Source organism: Sturnira hondurensis, unplaced genomic scaffold (genome assembly GCF_014824575.4).
Source record: "Sturnira hondurensis isolate 20B ecotype Veracruz unplaced genomic scaffold, ASM1482457v3 Scaffold0010128, whole genome shotgun sequence".
Taxonomy (NCBI): Eukaryota; Metazoa; Chordata; class Mammalia; order Chiroptera; family Phyllostomidae; genus Sturnira; species Sturnira hondurensis.
The window spans coordinates 27,020,039-27,043,650 of record NW_028082759.1 but is presented as its reverse complement, the minus strand read 5'-3'; positions in this window follow the sequence as shown (position 1 = coordinate 27,043,650).

Sequence of the window (23,612 nt, the reverse complement as noted above, 5' to 3'; positions counted from 1 at the left end):
GGGAGGCTGTGCTGCTGAACAGAGGGGATGCGAGGCTCTGATTTTGGGAATGGGGTACACAGGTGGCCTCCGAGGATGGGGTGATGGGGAAGGATGTGGCCGTGAGGGTGAGGACTGGAGTGCAAATCCCACAGGGCGGGCAGAGGCGCTGTGGGCAGGAAGCACACAGGCAAAGGCGGCCGAGGGTGCCTGTGGGCAGAGAGACTTGCCTTCCCACCCCACCACACCACGCAGGAGGTGGCAGGACGTGAAAATCAGAGTGACCTCGGTGCAGGGCTGGCCCGAGGGAGCCCTCAGGGCACTGGCCTGCACTGGCGGGCAGGTTGCGGGGTTGCAGTGGCGTAGTTCTCTCGTCCAGGGCGGCAGGGCTGCTCAGACAATGGACATGGAGTGGGGTGCAGTGACAGCAGGCTCTCAGTGTCTTCCTGCACCCTGGGGTGATTGAGAGTGACTGGGTGGGGCAGGGTTTCTGTCCCTCCCCACCCCTGCCCCGGGGCGGGGGGCATCATTCACAGTGGTCACAGGGACCCAGGGAGCCTGCCTGGGGGGCGGCGGTGACCACAGACTCAGATGGGGAGGGTAGGACAGAGGGAAACTAGTTCTCTGCATCCAAGCGGGGGCTGTGGGGCCGACAGTTGCATTTACAAGGGGGGTATTAGAGGGACTGTATGTGACCTTTGCACCTGGCTTGTGAAGGTCTAGCTTCTACCTCGAAGGGATGGGGCAGGTGGTGAGGCCCAGGGATTGATGATGGAGGAGAGGTAGAGAGGCTGGGGACAGTGGACGGGGACAGAGTGTGGGCATCACAGCCCCTGCGGCAACGCACAGGGCAGGGGGTGTGCCGGCGGGAAGGGCTGCATGAGGCTGCAGATAAGCTGCCTGGAGACCAAGGGCACTGAGGATGTCTCCCACGGGGTGGGAGTCTCACGCTGTGGGGCGTGGAGACCACAGAGAGCTGCACACCTGTCTTCGGCAGCTTGAAGTTGGCTTCCAGGTGCCTGGAATCAGAAGGGACTGGAAACCCAAAGACAGGAAGCGGGGAGACTGACGGGAGCCAAAAGCAATAAGGCAGACGAGAGGGCGTGAACCCCAGCTGCGGATGCAGATGGCAGAGAGCGAGAGGTCTGCTACGGGTCCACATCAGGTTGGGTGTGAGGGCCGCTGACTGATGGAGATGGGGCTGGACCACTGTCACAGGACCTGGTCCCAGGCTGACGATTTTTCACACCGTCTTGCATTTTCTGCACAGCCACCCCAACTGGCAGGCTATTTGGGGAGCGTATTTGCAGCCAGATGAAACAAACAGAAAACCAAGTGATGAAGTGGCACATGTGAAAAATGTGCCTGAAACAGACCCTTTATCTTACGGGGTCAACAGTGCTCCTGTGTTTGGCCACACCGACCTGCGCACTCCAGGGCTGGTGACGGAAAAGGGTGTGTGCTTGGAACACCTTGGACCTCGCTGCCCTCCCCCCTCTCTGTCGGAACCTGCCGGAAGCAGGTCAGAGCCAAGCAACTGAAGATGTATTTTTTAGTTTCCAGAATTTGATTCACCACCGGCCAGAGTGAATTCATTTTCTAAGCTGGAAAACTCACTTGGCACTTGATTCCGAAGCTTAATTCTCTTTCTCAGTGAAGAGGAGAGATTATGAATGTGCTTCTGTGAGGGATGGATGCCGAACAGCTTTCTTTCTTGATGATAATAGAGGTAACGGTGCCTTTTAAAGTCGTGTTTTTTAAAGAATAACTTCAGTGTCTTCTCCTCCCAAGGGAGGGTCATGGAGCCCCATGTCAGGGTCATATTAGCTGCTTCATAAACGCCTATAAGAAAAATGCCAGTGAAGGACCAGTGCGAGCAGAAGACATTAGATGGGAAGAATCCCAAAGAGCGATGCAGCTGTAAAGCTGTGACGCCAGGAGAGCCATCTTACACTCAGGAAATTGGAAAATGAGTAGTTCTTCAGAGAAAAAAAGAGCGAAGGGGTGTGCCTGAGGGTGATTTGCTGCGCTCATTTAAGATTTGAGTCAAGAGCTGGGAGTCACTTTAGAGGGAAATCTCGGTTCTGGAGATGCTGCACGGATGTTAAACGACGCAGTCCCTCGTTTATTTGTGTCCAAGTGCATCACAGGGACTCATGAAAGACCCCGGGAGCCCGTCACTTCTTCCTCCAGAAGAGACTAGAGCTCACAGTGACTACGTAGTCATGACTTTGGCTGTTTAACAGAATATTTTTTCTTCCAGATTCACACTGCTTTCTGTAATCTAAACTAGTGTTTATGGCGCATAATAGTTAGAATGACTGGCTAATCCTTGAAGGGTAATCGTGAATGTCTGTATGCAGTATATTGTGCTGTGTCTCTGTACCGCACCAGAAAAGGAAAAGCAGCATTTAATACAGAGTGATTAGTAGCACATAACGAATGAAACACATTAAGCAGTATGAGGTAGTGTGCCCCAAATCACCCTTGCGATGCCATCCATTGCTGGGAAATTTCCCAGAGGAAGTGGGAATCGAGGGATCCTATCCCAATTGCATACAACGGGAGGGGAAAGTGCTCAGTTGCCTTAAGAAAGCGTTGCGGGGAGAAGGATTTTGAACCAGGAGGCGAAGGCAATATTCTGCCTCTGGAAATTCAAGGTCTCCACTGTGATTCCGAGTGTTGCCACTCATAGTAAGCATCTTGGCACAACAGGAATAAGAAGCCTGAGTCATTATCATGAATTTATATGTCAAGATGTAAGGAAAAAAGGCATAAACTGGCTAAAATTCTCACTGAAGCCTGGTGCCCTTTAAATGCATCAAGGCATCCTTAGAGATACCGTCATCACGAGAAGCGTAGCAAAGCAGCACCGCCCTGAGTGCGCACTAACAGTCAACAAGAAAAGCTTTTATCCACGTACAGTAATTGTTTCATTGTGTGTTGCCATTGGGAAATTTAACAGTGACTTGGATGTAAGCCAGACTCCCTTCGCCTTTTCCCTTCCTTTCCTTCCCAGTGCCCTCCTTCCATTCAGATGAAGGGAAGGGATGACATAGCCAGAAGTTATCATTTCCAAAGCCAAGGAAGCCAGCCAGTCCTCTATGAGGATTCTCATAGAGCTGCCAGCTGTATCCGTTACCCACTGTCACACCCCAAATGCTCTCGAAACGTTTCGATGTCCGACAATCGTTTGCATAGTTCGAGATACCGCCCGTTCACAAGTTGGCCATCTGGGCTGGCCCTGCCTGGGCTCCCTCACCTGTCTGCTTGCAGCTGTGGCCCCAGGCAGGGCCAGCACCCCTGCCTCTCCGGCAGGTGGCTCCTCCGCCCAGCAGGCTGCCCAGAGTGCGTGCTCCAGGTGGAGGCAGGGCCCTGACAGACCACGGAAGCCTGCAGGGGTTCTTGAGGCCTAAAACTGGCATGAGCCAGTTCTGCCACATTCTGTCAACAGGCCACAAGGCCGACCCAGGTTCCAGACATGGGAAGTAGTTTCTACCTCCTGATGGGAAAAGAAGCAAAGGCATGAATTTGGGGAGGCTGTTAACTGGGACCGTCAAGTCCTCGATCTGCCATGTTAGCTACAGTTTTTCTAGTACTTGAAAATATGCATTAAATTCGGGAGGGAACATTCCATCTTATTAAATGCCCCCCACCCTTGCACGTACAAAGGTGATCATGGATTGGATTTTCCTCCTTTAACCACATGAGGGACCATCTTCCCAGACTTTCTAGCATCGAACCTTCCTTGCATGCTGGACAGCACTTTACCCGGGGTAGTTATTGTTCTTTCATCCCACGGGGTCATCTCATCGCCGGTATTACAGTGTGGTTTTTGTGAATGGTCTGTAGTCTTGTTTTGTGCGTGTGTGTGTGTGTTAGATTTGTTACCAGAGTTATAGTTTTCTGTCAGAGGGAAATTTCCAGGATGACAGATTTTGTCCTAAAGAATATTATGTCATAGATTGCTGAATTCTGGCAAGATTTTAAATCCTACTTCTCAGTCCCTTTACTGTTTACTAGATGACGGACTCTGTGATTCCCCCAAGTTTTCCTACCTCCTCGAGACTCCACAGACCTCTGTCATTCGTTCACAGTGTGACCCAGGGAGTTTCTGCCGTGGTGTCCGGAGAGGCCCGCTTCCTGTATTGACACCTGTGTGCAATCCCCTCACCTGGAGGTGAGGGCCCGTGACTCTTCTGTAACCCACGGAACACGGCTTAGATAATGGGACGCCCCTTCCCTGGTCAGGTGATGTGAGGCAGTGACTTCTGTCTCTCGAACAGACGGTCTCCCTTACAGGCTGGCCAAGCAAGGCCCCGTGTTGGTAAGGGGGCGAGGGTGACCCATGGCCACCAACCCTCGACGGCAGCCCTCTAACACCTGGGGCCTTCCCAGGGAAGTCCTCAGGTGGAGACCGGCCATGGTCATACCTCCCCACAGCCTGTGCGACGGAGGAGGCAGACAGGGACAGCGACACTCTGTCTGACCCCCAGAAACTGTGAGTTGACATGTCTTGTTTCAGACCACTCAGTTTGTGCCGTTAGCCAGTGACAGTAACTGGTGCACGCTGAATAACAGATTCTTGGGGAAGAAGGGCCTTCAGAAATGCCGCATCGCTCAAGCTCATGTTCTAACGCAAATGTCCTCAGAGAGGATGTTCCACTTATGTCCCAATTGCTCCGATGACAGAAAGCACACTCACATAAAATGTAGCCCATTCCATCTTGGGGAAATGACAACTTTTAGGACTCAGTTCATTTTAATACGTTAACCATTTATTCCCAGGTCCTGACCTAGAATACATAGTTAGACCTAGAGGTTAGATGCTGAATACTAAGTTATGTTAGGATAGTTGCCCTTTTTATCCCCAGCTCCTGTCCTTGTTCGCACTGTGATGAAACTGCGAACATCTGAGACTGAGAACTGGTCACATGTGTTTGTGTCCCCAGAGCCTGTAGCAGCCCCTGGCATTAAGGAAATGCCCACTTATGAATGTCCGGGGGATGAGATTGCATTACCGATATTACATATTCCTAGCTCTTCCCGGAATCCCTAACATGACAGAGTTTCATATGTATATTTTTCATAATCTGACGTAAAATCTCAGCCCATTTTATCATCTCTGCTCCTCGACGACACTTCTGCCATCCGTGTGAACCGAGGACTGTGGACTCGGTCACCTCCTGATAGACTGGGGCTGCTGACCCAGTGCCCCACCCGTTTCTGCTGCGCTGTCCCAGGCCTGGGGATGGCTGGCCGTCCCCACCTCTGGGCAGCTGAGGACAAGGTCCTGCTCACTTCTGATTGGTTGAATCCACTGGGTCTGATTAATCCTGGCCAGTTAGAGGGCCCGTGTGCAAGGACAGGTCACACTAATTGTCCCTTATTTTTCTAAGTAAATATTGAACAGTTGGAAAGAAAGCAAATTAAATTTCCTTGAGAATACAATCTCTCCTTAAACAGTGGCTGGAAACTGTTACACATTTACATTGTCTGGTGGTGGCAATGAGAGGTATCAGTCAGATCTCTCTAGATTAAAAGTGATTTGATTATACCAGATTAAACCAAACTGAGTTAAACCAAAGAGGGGATGTGTGAGTCCTCATGACTGAAAGTGGGGATGAGTGTGAGCTCACCGTGGAGCTCAGATGCTCAGATGCTCTCATGAGAAATTGGTCTCTCCCAGTTCCTCAGCTCTGCTTGCTTGGGACTGACTTCTCTCCCAGGCTCTGACACGTCACGGGAGAAGTGGCAGCCAGCAGCTCCGGCTGACACCCTGTTTGTCAGTGAACTCCAGAAAAGAGCAAGCACCTCGCGCCCCATTGCCGGCTGACATCCAGGCGCTAAACCTCATTTAACGAGCTGACTAAGTAAGTAAGGTGTCCGTTTCTGAGATCAGCACTGAGTCCAGGGGCCTGGACGTGACCGACAAGCCAGGCTCGCACATGTGCCCGCTCCTGATCGTGGGACTGGGCACGGGCTTGGCCATGTGCGCCACCACAGTTGGTGTGTGGCGTTCCTGTGTGAGGTCAGAGGGGCTGACAACATCTCGGCTCACCTCCCATGTGCCCCCCAGGCCTTTGCACCAGTGGGGAAGACTGCCCCCTAGAAACTGCTCTTGAAAAGGGGGGACAGTGACTGAGGTGAGGACAGCAGCTCCCAACAGCAACGCTGGAGAGACGGCAGAAAACAAGTGAATAATAACATGAGATCAACAAACAACAATAACTATAAGCAAGCATAAGCATCGTGCAACAGCTGTGGCGATGCCGACAGCCTTGCCCTGGCCGCCCTCTAGAACTCGGTGTCCGGTGACAATAGGCCTCTGGGAAGGGGCTGTGTTGACCCGCTGGGGCCCATCGCAGGGTGTCCGTCTCTGTCGCCTGTTCCTGCTTTCTCCTTTCCGTCTTCTGTCCCTTCTGTCTTTCTGACTGCTCACCTGTCTGCGCACGGCTTCCTCCTTACGCCATTGTCTTCCACTTTGTGTTTGCCTCATTGTACTTCCCCTGTGCGTGGCAACATGTTATTTCTCATTCCTCCAAGGAGGGATGGAAAGGGAAGAGATAAAGAAGACACTACCGAGCCCCTGGCATAGTTAGTTGACGTGCTGGGACTAAGCCAGGCCACATAATTTTTTCGGTGCCTCTTGTTCCGAATTTATTAAGAATGTTGCGACGACAGGGCAGGCCTGTCTGGGACTGGGCTTGGTGCAGCTATAGAGGGTGGACCCTCGTGAAGCCCAGTGGCTGTCCCCAGCTACTCCTTCTGTCTCGCATGGCTGTCCTTCACAGGAGGCGGTCCCCTCCTCACACCCAGGAGGGTGCATTAGTCCAATGGTGTGTCCCCATTCCCTTTGTCTAACTGGGTTAGACGTGTGCACGTGAGACAGTTCTGGCCAATGGGATTTGATCCATCGAGGACAGAAAGAAGCCCAGGAGAAGCAGCCCCTGCCCCTTCCCTGGACATTATACATCTGAGCAGTAACGCCCGACAGAGCCAGTTGCTGAGTGAGGAACGCGTCCCTGAAGATGGCAAAGTGGAAAGAGACGAAGCCCATCAGTTAGTGGCTGAATTCACCAGCCATGAGGCCACTCCTGCTCCGGCTTCTTGACGTGTGAAATAATATACGTATTTTTTTAATTAAGCCAGTTCACTTAGATTTTCCTCATAGTTATAAGCAGCTCAATTTAACTGTCTTAGTAATCAATGGAATTCTTAATGAGAGTCCATTTGTACATACAAACAGAGACAAGGAAACAGAGAGAAGTGCCGGTTGCAGTGCAGAACCGGAGGACGGGCCTCCTGGCCAGTGTTGCCCCCACAAAACAGGCCCGTCTCACGCTGTCCCGCTCCTCGAACTCTCGGGAGCCGTTAAGCACGCACTCCGAAAGTCTGGAAACAGGAAGCTAAGTAACAAAACATGCTACTAAATGGAATGAAATCCCAGGTTTTAGAAACGGTTGTGATAACAGAACCTTGGACTCACAGATGAGACACCCTGAGGGAACATGTGAGTAAAGGTTTCCAATCCCAAAACAGAAACAGTCAGCCCTTGAACGTGGTTTTGGGGTCGCCTTGGAAACAGCCACCGAAAGCGCGTCTTTCTCAAGACGCCGCTAAATAAATGTATTCTGAAGCTACTTGTTACGCGTAGGACTCTGTCTGCTGTACGGGATAGGAGACCTAATGGGATAGGAGACCTAACTGGGACTGACTTAAGGTTACATAATCCGAGAGCCCACGGGGACTGGATTCCAGCCCAGTTAGATCCAGGCTGGAGTCTTTCTCCATCTCCTGGCCCTGCCCACCCTTGAGATGCACGGTGCTCCCATCTGGCCGCTCTCCTCACAGGCCCTGCCTGGAGCCAGGAGGGGAGGGCACCTGCTGCAGGGCCCCAGGGGTTTTTGAAGGAGGAGTGGTTTCGGAAGGGTTTTCTGGGAGATCAGAGGAGGGATCCCAGGCCGACAAAAACAAGTGCCTGTATCACTGCTGGTGCCATGGATTCAGGCTGAACTTTTAGTTTACTCATAGCAGGGTTACAGTGAAAGACAAGTGTTATTCGCAAGTCAGAAGGAGGAGTTCTGAATCCAACACTAACTTGTTTTTAAGTTAAGGCTTTTTTTCTTAATATACCAATTAAATTTTGAGGATTGGGTTAATATTTTAGTCTTCTGTCGAATCATTCCAAAAGCTAATTTTATTTCCAAATTGAAGGGGGCTGTGAACATGTCTAATCTCAAGTATAAATTAAAAAAGGGATGAAATCGAAACCAGACACCCCCTTTGTGTCACCAAATCCGAATGATGACAGACGACAGGTACACAGCGAGATGCTGGAGTGAAGCTATCTATCATACTCTGTCACAGGGACAGTTAAAAAGCCCAGATGTACAGTTGTGTAGCGTGATTGGGTTCATAGCAGCCCCTCTGACTGCCTGTCAGAGGAGACAGCTCAGTGAGGGAGCTGCCTTCCCGCGTTAGAAGGCAGCCTCATGTTCTTCCTTCTCTCTTCATCAGCTTGCATCGAAAGCTTCTAGTCCCAGGACATCGAACATGGGGAGTTCCCAGGAAAAGGAAGGCACGCTTCAAATTTTCAACCGAGCTTTGCATCTACTGTGAGTTCAGGGACTCACCTTTTTAAAGAACCCGATCGCCAGATCTGCACAAACTTGAGACTGCTGCATTTTCATTGGCACAGAGACAAAGACATTAATTTCTTGTCCCAGAATAACAAGACATCCTTTATTTCCAATAGAGGTAACTTGAAAACATTGCAGTAATTTATGGATACCATGCAATTGTAAGACAGCATGTTATTCCAGAGGCTGGAGAAAAATTAGCTCTTTAGGAGATGGTTTATCTGAGTCCAAGTTATGGTACTGCTTTGCACCGAGACCTCCTGGGTCTCTCGCACACGCAGCTCCTTTTTAAGTTATCACCTGCGTTGCTGTGCAGGGTGACAGCGAGGCGAGTGACAAGGCCTGGGTTGGGGGGAAGGTCATAACCAAATGAAGAGATAGCTAAAAAAAGCCCAGTTCATGCACTATCATCTTTTTATATCTTATTAAGCAGACAGCATTCATCACCACGATGTACAATGATACCATGTTGCTAAAGGGGAAAAATGAACCTGAAATGAAAACTGACCATGGCGGACTTTCCCTTAGGAGGAGGAAGAGGAGGAGTAATTCATTTCAGTGGAGAAATCAATCTCCTTAAATCTCTGTGCAGCTCCTCTTTCCTGACAAGAGGCTGTGGAGGAGGAGAGGGGCCTGAGGCCGGAGCACGTTCCTTGGTCCCCAGAGTCCGCGGCCACCGAGCGGGGGAGGGAGGGTAGAGCCGACAGAGCTGCGGCGCTCTCCCCCACCCCACCCACGGCAGCCAGGACCATTGCTGGCTCTGCGGTTGAGGCTGTTTGTGGTGGCAAAGAGGGAGGCCGAGGCAGAGCCAGGCAGCTTGGCGGGACGCTGGGGGTGGAGAAGCAGCCCAGGGTCTTCCGAGGAGACAGCCCCAGCGCGGCCCTCCAAGTCGTCTGCCCGGAAGCCTGCACTGTAACCTCCTTGACACCATTCCCTGGGATCATGAGTAAAACTCTCCCATCTGTCAAACTGCACTGGTTTTCATGACGGTCGGAATTCAAGTAACAACATCCTGAGTTCCGCATCCAAGGTCGTGTGCGTGGGGGAAGCGGGGACAAGACGTCGGTGAGACTGAGAGCAGGAACTGAGTCATACACGTCCCAGGAGCCTGGCACAGAAAGTCGGGGGAGGCGAGGGGGTGGCAGCGCCAGCTGACACCTGGGCCACTGACATCCTGGCAGCTACTCTCCCTGATGCGGAGATTTGCTGAGCGTCCTCCGTAGTCTGAGAGCCTTTGTGGGCTCTCTCGCTCCCTCCTTACAGCAGTTCCCTGTGATTTTCCTTGCTTTCCCTTGCTGAGATGAGGGAATTGGGGGGCAGCAAAGCTGACTAACTGGCAGACAGATGTCGGAGGGACACAAGCCCCTGCCCCCCACCCCTGCCCGCATTCAGCTCAGACCCCTCCTGGGGGCCGCTGGCCCCGCCCTGACCCTCGGACCCATGCTCCTTCTCTTTAGTATGAATAACTACACGCTGCCTCTGGATGCCGCCCCAAACTCCCAGGTCTTTTTCAGTTGAAGAAGACAGCTCTATTGTCCACAACAAGCGCTTCTCCACTAACTAATTAATTAGTATGCACAAAAGGGAAAAAAGTGTGATACCTAATTCCTAGCCTTTTGAGAATTACAATCAAGTTGGGTAAACAGGATAAATACGAAAATAGAAATAGAAATCAATGTACAGCATGGCAAACCAAACCCCAGAGGCCCCACTGACGTGGGCTTCTGTGAAGTTCTGGAAGGAGGGCGGCAGTGTGGGGTTCCAGGGCAGCTCCTCGGAAGCCGTGCGGGTTTGGGCAAGTTGCTTCAACTCCCTCGGTCACGGCTCCCACTGGCAGTGCAGGGAAGGTCAGAGCGCTCACTTTACCCTCCAGAGCAGTGAGTCCAAGTGAGAAAGACGGAAAATTGCTTTGTAAATCACAAAGCCCTATACAGATTCCAGGTATTATCTAGAATTCCAGTGCAAAACAGGCCTGTCTGCCAGGTACTTAAGAACTGCCCATCTCCCATGTCAAAGGCCAAAGGCCAGAAGGTCCAACGGCCAGTTCGTTCAAACAAGGCGCCACTTCTTCGCTGTCCCTTACCGACTCCTGGGGGCAGAGTCGTGGGTGGGAGAGCCAGCAGGGGGTGCAGTGAGGAAGTAAAAAGAGCAAATGTGACCAGTGGACCAGTGGGGCCCTGTCCTCTCTTCTCTTGACAATGGGACCAGCCGGTGTGACACCTGGACCTTCCTCAGGGACTCCCTTCTCTTCGCTGCATCCCCACTGCCGTCCTGTGTGCTCCTTGCCTCTCTCCTGGGCCTTGCCCCAGCCCCTTGGTCCACTGTCCACACTGCCACCACCAAGGTCGCCTTTCTGAGATGCAGACGTGATCCGTAGCTCTCCAGCCTCCAGCCTCCAGCCTCCGACCCCCTGCCCAGGGCCTGGAGCGCGTGCAGCCCGTCTGCGTTCACCTCTCAGCCCTTCTCCGGCTGCATCCCCAGGGCCTGTGACTGTCAGCCTTGCAGTTCTTCGAAGAAGCCACTGCCACAGCCGCACTTTGCACGCGCCCTTCCCCTCCTTGTCCTGGTGATATGTCACCCACCCTTGGGACTCCGTCAGCAGCACCTGCCTGTCCGCACCTTCCCTCTGGTCTGCTCCCGCTCCCATCCCGCCACCCCACACACAGAGGCAGAGTTGGGGGGGCTTTGACCCGTGAACACCATGTGCACGCTCCCCTCCCAGTGTTTTCCACAGGGAGCATCATTATTCGAGAAAGGGCAGGAAAAGGCACAAAGTCCAGACACACCAGGAATTTAGGACAAGGAGCCACCACAGCGAGAAAGTTATGCTGGGGTCTAGTTTGCACGGGGATGTCTGGGCCAGAACAGGCTGCTCTGGGGAGAGAGCGCCCCAGCCCCCCAAGTAAAACAATATGGATTTTTATCAGAACTCTTTTTGATCTCCATGAAGACCATTTTGAACACCATGAGGGCAATAAGACCTTTTTGATACGATTCTGAATAGTTGTCATTTATTGAGTGCTTATGGCTAATTACTGTGGGCCCGGCTCTTCGGCCAAGTGCCCTAAGGGTAGGGAGAATGGAAACTGGTGGAGGTTAAATAACTTGCCCAAGGTCATACACCGACTAAATGACAAAGCTGGGACTTGAGCTCATGTCTGTCAACTCCGAGCCTCAGTTCTGAACCCCTGAGTGCCCTGCCAGTGAATGTCATTACATTGACCAGGCCCTGGACCATCCCCAGCTGTGTCTTCCAGCCCCAAGCTTCCTGCGTGGCACATGCCAGGCCTCAATGAGCGCGTGTTGAATAGGCGCAGATAAGGGGGCCTGGTAGCTCAGCCCGACTTGCTGGTGTGCTAATGGGCCGGGGGCGGCTGCTGCGCTTCCTTCTGGGAGTGCTCCATTCCCTGCTCTGGCCATACACAAACAGGGCAGCCTCACTCCCAGATCTCAGTCTTATGCCCCCTCTGAACGGCACAGTTAGGGCCCAGCTGGGTGAACCCATGCCGGGCCAGCCAGCAGGACTCCCCACTCATGTTCCAGCTGGGGCCAGAGTCGAGCCTTGGTCTCCAGAGGCAGTAAAGCCAGAGACATGGAACACGAGAGCAGTGCGTGGTCACACCCCCACGAAGAGGTAGGCCTGAGAAGGAAAGGAGGACCTGTGGGCAGAAACCAAGATTTGAGAGAGAGGAACCCTGAGGAGAGATGGAGAGGAGGTAGGGATGGCAGAGTCTGAGCCCCGGTACCACGTGCTTCTCAAGTCCCAGCTCCCCTACTGCCCATGTGTGCCCTTTGCAACCCTGGGTTCTCACTAATCCACGAAGTTCACGTTTCCCTGAGAGAAAGGGAGAAGACTGTCTGTTCCATCTCTGTGTACAGCTCATGCCTCTCCGTCTCTCAGCCGAGATGACGTGGTCCTCGACAGAGCAGAGGGACACTCCGTTGGAAGCAATTCACCAGTGACACTCCTATGTTCCTGTCTCCCTCACCAGGACCTTTACATTGTAAAGCAGCTCTCCTGACCATCGGGGGGCAAGACACGGTTGGCTAAGGTGCCCCTAGTTCTCCAGAAGAGCTGGCACCAGAGTGTTTATTCTGGAGAACACTGGGGCCTCAATTACAGATCGGGGTTCTTTGCCACCCTGGACATAAGGAACAAAGCTGAGCTTAATTCATCATTAAATGAATCTATAACAACTAACTAATTACTGTACTACTTGATTTGTAGAACAGGTAGACTAGGAGGTAGCTCTTCCCCTTATAAAAAACTGCATCCCGGCTGCAAAACCTGGTTTTGGGGTCTCAGAGCCTGCCTGACAGTGTAGAAAGTCTCCCCTTGTGGGGAAACCGAAGGTCATGGTGGGTCCACTTATATTTCCTTCACACACGACTTATTCAAAAGCATCTTTATTACATGGAGCAAGGCAGCCAAGTCTGCACACTGCACAGTGTCACCTGGCTGGGGGCGCCAGCAGGGGCCTAAATCCAGCCATCACCTCTCACCCTAAGCCCATGGGGTCAGCTGCACCGTGCAGAGGCACCAGACAGAACAGTGCTGGCCCTATCAAAGCAAAGCACCCCGCCCGGGGCCGCAAGCTCTTCTGAAGGAAAAAAAAACCCCGACGGGTCACATTTTCCCTGTACGAGTGGAGCCCACCACGTCCACTAAGTGCTTACTGAGCTGAACGAGCACACTGTGCAACGAGAAAGGTAATGCTTTCCTATGTAACGTGCTGAAAGGACAGCGGCAGCAAACGCACACCTTACACCACGCCACGTTTCTCCTCATGGCTTTCGTCCTTCTGGAGTGTTTTCCACGGGACCCAACGGCACCAGAGTTGGTGACCGCCCTGTTGTATCCCTTGTTGAGCAGGACACGTACTTTAATTTAAAGAAAATTCACTTTCTATCAGTGCTTCCCTGTGTCCCCACAGGTTCCCGGATCCCCACAGCACCTGTGATCAGTGAGCAAACAGCCCCGGGGCGCGGCACAGCTGCAGCCCCATCAAATGTGGGGCTTTGGTCATCAGCACCGACGGTCAGCACCCTCCCGTGACTCCCCATCGTTGGCGTTTTTACACCACCGAAGGTCCTGGACCTGCTCACGGTACTTTCTATAAATAGCAGCCCCTCGTTCCAGCTTTCTAAGGAGCATGTTCTGCTAAACATAGACCGTGGAGACAAGCAACCTCTGTTTTTCTTGCGGTATATCATGGGTGCTAATTCAGGCTGAGTTTTCCCAATCCCATCCCAGCATGACCTTGGTTATTTTGGTTCTGTCACAGAGGTCACCATCTGACTTCACGTGCTTGATGGTTGGAGCCCAGGCCAGCAGTGTCCAGGCCCGGGAGTCTGGGGCCTCACAGCTGCGATCCCCATCAGCAGGAAGGACCGGGCTGTGGCTAAGTCTCACGGAGACTCTGATCCCCAAAACAAAAGTTCGGGAGGCTCCTGGTGATTAGAAGAGCCATCGAGCCATTTGAAGGTTGGGGTCCGGTTATCCCTGACTGAGGACTTCCCCAGCTGGGGCAGGGTGACAGCTGCCATGGCACATAGAGCAGGAGTGAGCCCGGTGGCTCTATGGGACATGTGACTAACGCCAAAGACTTCGAGTGAGACCTGCTCAGCCTCCCGGCCGAAGCCGGCCCTCAGCACAGCCTGGGTTTTGGGGGGTGTGACTTGCTGAAGTCTTTCATGTTTTTTGCTTGTTCGTTGTTTTTTTTTTCCCTCTCAAAGTGTATGCCATTCAGCACCAAAATGTGACAAAGAAGCCTTCTGGAGTTACTTGGTAGGGGTCTTCATTTTGGATACATTTTTTCCCCTTCAGACATTTGGCCCTTTCTGTCCATAATCTCAGGCCCTCCTGTCCCACCAAAGCTACCCCTGGAGTATTGGGGACCCATACAGTGCACTTACAAAATGCAACGTCACATCTCTCCATCACTGCTCCCCAGGACAACCCTGGGGGGCAGGACTTGTCCTTCCTGGTTTAGAGGTGAAGAAGTGACCTGACACTGATGATGTGACTGGTCCACAGAGGGCAGCCGGAACCCTGACCCTGGCCTCGGGCTCTCTGCGCTTTCACCAGAGCACCTTTCCTCTTAGGGGCACGTGCGACTTGCGTGGTGGAGAGGATGTCGGATCACAGCCCCAGGACTTGCAGCGGGAGGTGCTTGCGATGGTTGTTCAGTCTTCCTGAGCCTCAGTTTCTCTTTCTGTGAAACAAAATCCCTCTTGGCTCTCACATTCTGTGACCCATGGCTAGGTACACAGGGCGATTGGGAACCTTTCTTTATTCCACATTCAGTGCAGGTGTGGTTTATGCATTTTACAAGAAGAGGAAAATAGGAAAACATTGAGTAATTTTTCTCCTTCTTTCTCTTCCCTGTCATTATTCCCTCCATCTGCTGCCCGGATGAATTACGTTCTGCTCTTCACGTCCTCGTTTGTGTCGGCTGCCGCCAACCGTGCTGCTCCCACCTGACCCTACGGAGTGCTCCTGCTTCTGTTTTCATAAGTAACCTGAACACGGCGCGAACGTGTGTTCCCAGACAGCACGCCGGGGCTCGTGGGAGGTTAGGTTGGTGGCTTTTGCTCTGATTTGAGGTTCATCCTGCAGCATTTTATTTGCTTCTATGTTTTTGTTGAGGACAGAGATGCAAATACTTTCTTCATTTTTTAATCTTGACCTGAACCTTGTCGTGCATGTGAAACGGTACTTGCTGGAAACAAAGGAGAAAAAGAAGACGTTCCTGGGTGATGCTTACCCAGGCAACAACCTGCCTGCACAGTTAGATCCGCGGGGACCAGTGTCTCCCTGGACCACAGGCCTCTGCCTTTTGCATTGGCTGGAGACATTCAGGCCTCTTCTGAGACCCGCTGAGTCCAACACTCTGGAGTTATGGTCCCCAAATCTGTGCTAAAAGCCCCACAGCATTTGAAACACATTCACGTTTGAGAACTAGAGTTAGATCGTTCTCCCATGAGGCTGTTTTCCCACTGCTAACCTCCCCGGCACAGTCCTGCGAGAGTGAAGTCGAGGAGGGTATCTGTTAGTGGGACGGATGCGGAGCCAGGAAAGCCCAGCTGTCCCTCGAGAATAACCGTCAGTTACAACGTAACACTCCATCACCTTTTAAATTGTCCAGTCGTTACCTTAGACATGCACTATTAATGTCCTTCTCTATATTGTATGTATTTCACCAATATATAATATATAGTTTATGCACCCAAATCTTAAGTATCAAATCTTAAGATACTTGTAATTGACAAGCTATGTTTGAACCTTAGTTCAATTCCACTGAGCTGCCGTTTTCTGCAGTGACTCCACCAAGGCGTTACCGCCCAGCAGTCCAGCCTTGTCCCCTAGGTCTTGCGTGGTCTAGGTCTATGGGGTCTGTCCAGTTGCAGTTCCATGCTGTTTTGGAAGCGAATGAGCCTGTTTACCCTGAGGACAAGTACCCTCCTGAGGCGCCGGATCTGGTTCATTAATTCAGTTAGTGATAGCAGAGTCCTCTTCTGGGGAAGACGTCCTGTGTTTCTGATCAGCACTTTAACTTCCAAGATTAACCCGTACTCACAAGCTCTCCCAACATGGAAGTTCAATGCTAACTTACTGAAGGGATCATAGTCCTCTGAAGAATCTGGGTTGCGCTACTTCATAATTGCATAGAGCACATACTTAACCTCCCAAAACCTTGGTTCCTTACCAACAAAATAGGGCCTCTCCACCACAGTGCAGAACCTGGAGGGAATTCCTTTCGGTTTTAATGCAGCTCCCTTCCCACCCCCCACATTTTTCAGCCTTTAGTAGGAGACCGGGAGCTTTCCCTTTTCATTTGTCACGGGAGGGCAGTGAGCCTTTGGTGTCCGTACCACACACCTGGGTGTGAATCCTCAACCGGAGCTGGAACTAGCTGTGTGACCTTGGGCAACTTCCCTCATCCCTTTAGGCTTTAGTTTCCTTACCTGTAACAGGAGGTAATAATAGTACCTATCTTGTAGAGTTGGAGAGATAAGTATGTAACATGCTAGCCTATCACATGGTGAGTGCCCCAAATTTGTTGTCATTGCCTCTCTTTCTTCGAATGCATCAGACATGGCATTTGCTCCCTATTTAGACCAGGCCATTCATTGATTTTTTGTTATCATGATGAGGCAGAAATTATGACATGACTTCCTTCCACTCTTTTTTGTCAATTCGGTGTCTAGCTCTATCTGGGTACTGGCTGTTCTGCTTGAAGCCCACTTTTTGAAGGTGATGGTGGGTGTCTCAGTTGATGACTGGTTCCCATCTCTGAAACTGATGGCTCTTTGGTAGTAATTCGAACAGCGTATTTGAGAGGAGTTGAGACCAGGGATGATTTGCAAAAGTGAAGGGTGAAGGGCGAACTCCCCAGGGAGGGGTAGGTGGCCCTGCGGAGCAACTGCAGGCCCGCTGCACTCCGAGGCTGGAGGGCAGGGCGCAGTCCGGGCGCCTGGGCAGAGGCACCGCCTCCAGCAGAGAAACCCTGCAGCGGCCAGGGCAGCCCGGCACTCCCCTCCTTCCACCTTCTGACCCTCACACCGCCTCCTCCTGCAGCGGTAAGGCCATTCTCTGCGTCACCGAAAGGCCTCTACAGGTCAGTCCTGGGGCCTTTGTAACTGAGCACCGCACACGCGGGGGCGGGGCTAGAGGGCAGAAACTGCCTCCGTCCTCTTCTCCCCTTCCTCCCTCTTCAGCCAGCGGCCACTCTTCCATCCTTTCCCTTAAGACTTTCTTACAAGTCCGGGGTCACCACACGAACCAGGGTTCTACTCACCTCACACGCGTGTTCATAACAGCCCGTTGGCCGGCCTCCTGTTCTGTATTCTCCCCCATTTCGGTTTATCCTTTACCTACAGAACGGTTTTTATCTCCTACTTCTGAAATAAGATAGACACTTCCAACTACCAGTCAGAGGCAGCCCAGTTCTGTCCAATCATAGTTCTCCTTCTCAGCGTCATGCTGGCACCCAGCCTATCAGAACCAGCTTCTCATAGGCCCGCAGTGGCCGTTGCTACCCCAGGGATGTGAGCCCAATGTTACCAGTAGGAGATGGAACTGGCCTTGCTCCGCCAAGGCAGAGGCCACCGCAAAATATGGGACTCAGGAAGGGTGTTTTGGTGGCACTTGCTACTATGATAGATAGCATTATTATCCTTAACTTAGAAAACTTTTCAGACTTAGGATTCAGCTGATGAACCTGTTATTTGACAGCTTTAAAAAACATGTCCTTAACTCTGCAACCTCTGTTTCATATATAGGCATATTTCTGCAATTAGATCATGACTTAAGCTTTAATCATATTAATCACTTATCGATTATATGAGCCAAATGGACTGATAACCCTTGTTAACTAAGTGAAGCAGTGTATTGGAAGTTAAATCACTTAACAGTGCCTAAGCAGGTAATCATCTGGTGGTAAAGTCATAGCTAGCTTACCAACTACATGAAATACCACAGAATTTTGCAAAATGACTACAGCATTAAAAATTGAAGGTTAGAACCCAGAGTCTTCCCTTCGGTCATGTATATATTTCAATTTTCACAGTAGAAACAAGAGACTACTTTTATCATACTATTTATGGTAGCCAATTATCTCTTTGTCAAAAGAGGATTCCTGTAACCTACTTTAGGAAAAACGCTTAAGAGGCTATTTTGGTTTTCAGTGTCCAGGGATTTTGCACCTGCATTTATAGCACAGCAATATGTTGTGGTTGGAGCAGGGGTTTGGACACGGGTTTCCTCAGAGGACACTACTGTAACTCAGATATTAATCCCGGCCAATCAGCCGTGTGACCATGGCTCAGGATAGGTCAGTGATTCCTTGTGCTGTTTTCCGGGACATATTGGAACAGAGCCAGGTGGGGGCAGGGCAGGACGGTCCTTCGAACGACGGCTCGCAACATGAACACTAGGAGAACAGTGCGCATGCGCTGTCACTGGGTTTAGCGGCCGAACGTTGCCTCTTGGGTTTATGTCTCTCTGTGAAGTCAGGGAGGCCCGTTTTCTCTGGTGCTGTCAGTTCGATTCCTGACTCTACCGAGAAGCCCTTCTGGTTGTCTCTGTCCCAGTGTTGGCCTCAGCCAAATCAATTCCTCCTGAATTTGTTATCTTCTGTCTCAGGAAGGGCCACCTTAGAGTCAAAGTACAGCAGTGGTGAAGTCTGTCTGTCTGTCCATGCAGAACCAGCTTTGGGGAGAAGGAGCTTGGCTCTCAGAATATCTGAAATTTCTACATGAGAATGTGTAATACGTGGAAATGTTAGCTGAAGAGTTGAAATATTTTTCTATTTACTATGCAAAGTTCTTCCTCCTTATAAAAGTGTACTGCAATATAACCGGCTCATTACCATATTAATAAAAACAACAGTAGGCCAAAACTTACGTAAGTAATACATTACCATACGAACAATACTGATTGTCATAGCTCTCACCGAGTGGGGGCCCCACGGCCTAGACGGTGAAACCGAGGTGCCTGTAGGTGCCATGGAAGGGCCCAGCGGTGTGAGGCGCTGCTCCTGGGTGAAGACATGATATAATCTCCCAGCACAGAGCCCCGGGCCTCCTCCAGGCTACGCACAAACTCCGCATCGTGATCGAGACACTTCCTGGCTTCTGGAGCCTGATCTCTCATGGGCTTGTCCCTTCATTAACTATTTACATAGCAGATGGTATGTTCCCATCGTGCATGTTTGCCGTCGGAAATCCTGCTGTAGCCAAAATACTTCAAGAGTCAGAGTATCATTATATTCTCTGGAAGTTGCTCAATGTGAGTGGGGGCCCAGTGTCTCCTACTGCTGGAGACCAGCTCACTGAAACGCAGTGCGTGGCGAGGTCAGATTGAAGTCACTGAATGACCAGTTTGCCCAAATCCTGATTTTGCAAAACTGGTTCTTAATGTGCAAATAGGGATGTTCCGTTTTAATTACGGATGATCAAACATATGACATCAATGCTGATATATCATTTGAAGACTTGGCCCAAAAAATCTAAAAATGCTTCAGGTTTGGAGAAGTAGTTTCACCCAAGAAGTAGTCAAAACAATCCTAGCACATGTAAATGTTAAAAATTTGGTTTCAAACCAGGGGCACCTGGGACATGCAGACTTGGGGGCAGTTTGTTGAACGGCCGATGAAAACCTAACAAAGAAGGAGAGTCTAGGAGATGCCCGGCGATGGCGTGGGCGAGTGCGACACAGGCCACGCGGTTGGTGTGGAAGAGAGACGAGCGAGCTCGTCTCCGCCGCCGCCGGCCGCTGGTTGTTAGGGTAGAGCCGGAGGTTTATATGCTGCCGGAGGAGCTGGCAGAGTATCTTTAAAAGGCTGCAGCGTTGGGGAAGTTAATATGAAATGGCAGCAAACGAGAGACCCAGTTGCTTTACGGATCCTCCCCAAACTTGGCCGGGGTTTGCCTCTCCGAAGGGCACCGTAAACTACCGAGCACTGTCGTTTTTCCTGCGTCCTGCTCTGGAGTTAGTGCGGCTCCCTCGGAGACGCCTGGCCCTCGGCGTTGTGAGCTGTGCACTGCCCACTTCGTAGTCAGTGGGGCGGATGCTTGTGTTTCCAGGCGGGTGTTTGTCTCTTGGCGGTGGCCATCCTGGGCCTCAGTGGCCCCTCAGGCACCTTGCTGTTGTCAGTCACCTCCTGTCATCTCGGGTGACTTCAGGACACCAGCTGTCTGAATCACTGATGCCTTTTTTCTTCGTTGTTATTTGCATTTACTATTGTTATATAATATCTCGACTGGCAGCTCCTCCCGTGCTAGGCAAACGGCAGTGGGAATTTACTGGCAGCAGTTGGATGCCCAGTGCACTTATCCTAGAACCGGTCCAGGGGAGATCGGCCGCGCGTGCCAGAGATGCGGGGGGCGGGGGGGTGCGGGTGCATTCCAGCTCTCCCACGTCCCGCTCCCCCACACCCTGTTCCCGTGAGGCTATGAAAACTGTAATTGTAACGCTGCCCCCATGGCCAGAAGCACACCCAGAAGCCCCTCGTGGGCTGGTCTCCTTATTCTCTCATTACTCTGCCTCCACCTACGGTAAACACACAAAGCTGAGGTCTGTCCTCGGTGCAGGGTGTGACCCAGAGCAGGGGCCCCATGCACGTTTGTTGCTGGGGCCGTGCCTGGCTCATCCTGGGAATTTTCTCTCACCTGCCTAGGATCTGCTGACCTGGTTTCTGCTGCCCCCGTCCGTCAGACATGTCTGGACTCAAACACTAGAGAGTGTTGAGTTGTTTTACGTGTGTGTGTTTTCCCCTGAGAGGCTTCTCAGCTCTGTGTAAATCTGTGGTTCAAGAACATGGATGTTCGAGCTTCCTCTGGCCCATCCCAGCCCAGGCCAGAGAACTGGTCACTGCCGGAGTGCAGGTGATGGACGAGGTTGCTGTATCCCGGACCCAAAAAGTGTGACACCCTCCCGGCCAGGAATTCAGGGGAAACCGGCACAGAAATGTGGTCACAGACCAGACGGAGCCACCCTCCTGGGTCCACAGGGGCGGGGCTGGGAAGTGCTGCGAGACCCACAGGATGGCAAAGCTGCTGGCTACACCAGGGCCACACGAGCCATGCTGGCTGGCAGGACAGAGTCCCCTGCTTGTCATCAACATGGAGGGGAAGGCAATGCCTGTGCGAAGCCTTTTCTTTTCAGGATGAAAACTCTGAAAACACTGGACAAGCGAAATGGGAACATGGCTGGGTTGCCTCGGCTTCCTCCCCTAGGACTGGGGTTTACTCAAGGCCACTGGAGAGGGCGGGGGTCAGGACAGTGACCTGGACGGACAGCTTCAGGCTGACAGCGAGCCACGTGGTCTGCACGTTGGGAATTCTGGCAGGACCGAAAAGGAAGTGGATGCTGTCTCATTTTCTGATGTGACATAAACCAAAGCAGTCACGTCACCAAAGCTGAGCACCCTCAACCCCTCCCCTCCCACCTCCCACACTAGGAATGAGAGACAAGAAAGCCAGGGAGTGACTTTCTTTATGGTCTCAGGGGACAGGATCGAATTGTCACCCACTCTCTACTTTCAGTTTGCTAGAATAAAGAATATAAAAACATTTTTTCCCGTTTAAAAATGGACAAAGTGATTGAACACTGAAGTGGTTTCCTGAAGAAATAGGCCAAGCAGGGGAAAGACTCGGTCATCTGTGGTCTCTTCCATGGCCCCTAGGGGCCCAGACGGCTCTCAGGGGATGTGCCCTCCCTCTGTGAGCATCCGCCCCTGCGTGACAGTTGTGGGGAAGAAGCACAGTCTACAGTCTGCAGACTCGAGAACCGAGCTTTGCTGTCTGACTGGAAGACTGAGAAATGGAGACAGAGAAAGGCCAGGTCTCTGGGACACTTGTCTATGGCTGGTTTTGCTGCCATCTGCCCCCGTGTCACTCCCACAGATCTGTAGTCCCTGCCAAGGACCCTTTGCTGCTCCAGAAGCACACCCCTCACACCCCACCCGCCCTTTCTCCAGACTTTTCATAATCCACCAGCATCAAGCCGGGCCTCTGAAAGAGACCTGCCGGGTGTGGCCCACTGCCGAGAGTGGGACCGAGAAACAGACCAAGCAGGTGGCTCGCGTCCCAGTGCTTGGCAGTGTCAGGGATGCACAGGACCAGAGAGACTGTCATTTACTGAGAGGTGTCTCTGTGGGCTGCAAGTACTTGCTATTTTCATGTTTATGAAATTACCCCACAGGGACAGGGAAAGCAATTCACTGTCAGAGTAATTTCAAAGGGCAGCATTGTAGAATTCAGAGTAACAGAAACAGAGCAAAGTGAGTGTTGTTAAGAACACGCGCTTTTACGGCGATCAGCGAGTGTTCGTGCGTGCCCGTTTGCCCAGCGCTGGGGGGTTGCGGAGTCACAGTGACCCTGAGTCCATCCCTCAGGACATCATACACACAGGCTGAAGGCTTGTCCGCAGGAGCACCTGCCGTGCACAAGAGGTGTGTTTAGGAGTGAGTGTTATACGCAGTGGTGCGTCCATACATCAGCTCTCCCGAAAAACGGCTCTGGCTCAACACGACTTCGAGGGACACGCTTGTCACTGTGAAACGAATCAGTGGTATCAAGTGGTGTCTGCCAGCGTGGCTGCCCCCATATTGAATGCCAGCCATCCAAGCTGCCCCACTGCCTGTCCCTGCCCCGAACATATACCTACTTCGAGCTCACTTAAAACAGTGTCCAGGGGGACAGATGTGCAGAATGGCATAGTGTCCCCTGAATTAGAGCTCAGTGTTCCGTTCATTGCACAAAATAAAGAATAAATCACACATAAATTTGCACACAGTTGGAAGTCCACTGTGGGTAAAACGAAAGAGGACTAAATGTGACTGTCACCGCAAGCTGGCATCCAAGGCCCTGGAGAAAGTGCAGAGAGGGGCACCCCCCCCACCCAGCTGGCCGTGCACACCCTGCTGGGGGTGCCCTGCAGGACTAAGAGCAGCTCAGAAAGGGACCCGGGGCGGGAAAGCTCTCGCAGGACACTCACGCCCCTTCGGCGGGAGCTCCACTTAGTGCATTCCCCACCCGCAGACGCGCCGTCTGGTTGAAGCAGCAGGAAAACAAGGACAACAACCGGCTCTAACCTGGAGCACAGGGTTTCTGGGATGGAGGACGGGGCTCTGGTGACTGGCTCTTTCAGGCCCTGGTTAGCTAAGCTTGCTCAGACGAGCTCTGTTAGAATCCATTTAAAGTAGAGGCGGCAGTGGTGGCCGGTTACCGAGCAAATGGGGTCACAAACCAGTCACGAGAAACCATCTCCTAAAAGGGGGCTGATGGAAGGTTTGCTGACTGAGGCACACTCCGAGTGCACCTGGCACACGGCGGTGGGGCGGGGCACTGGCAGACAGTGAGAACACCCCCCCCCCCTTCTCAGGTGTTCTCCTCCCAGGTGGCTACGCTCAGCCTGAGCTCTGCTGCACTTCTCTCTCTCCCTCTCTCTCTCTTTTTCTCTCTCTCTCGTCTGTCATCAGTGTC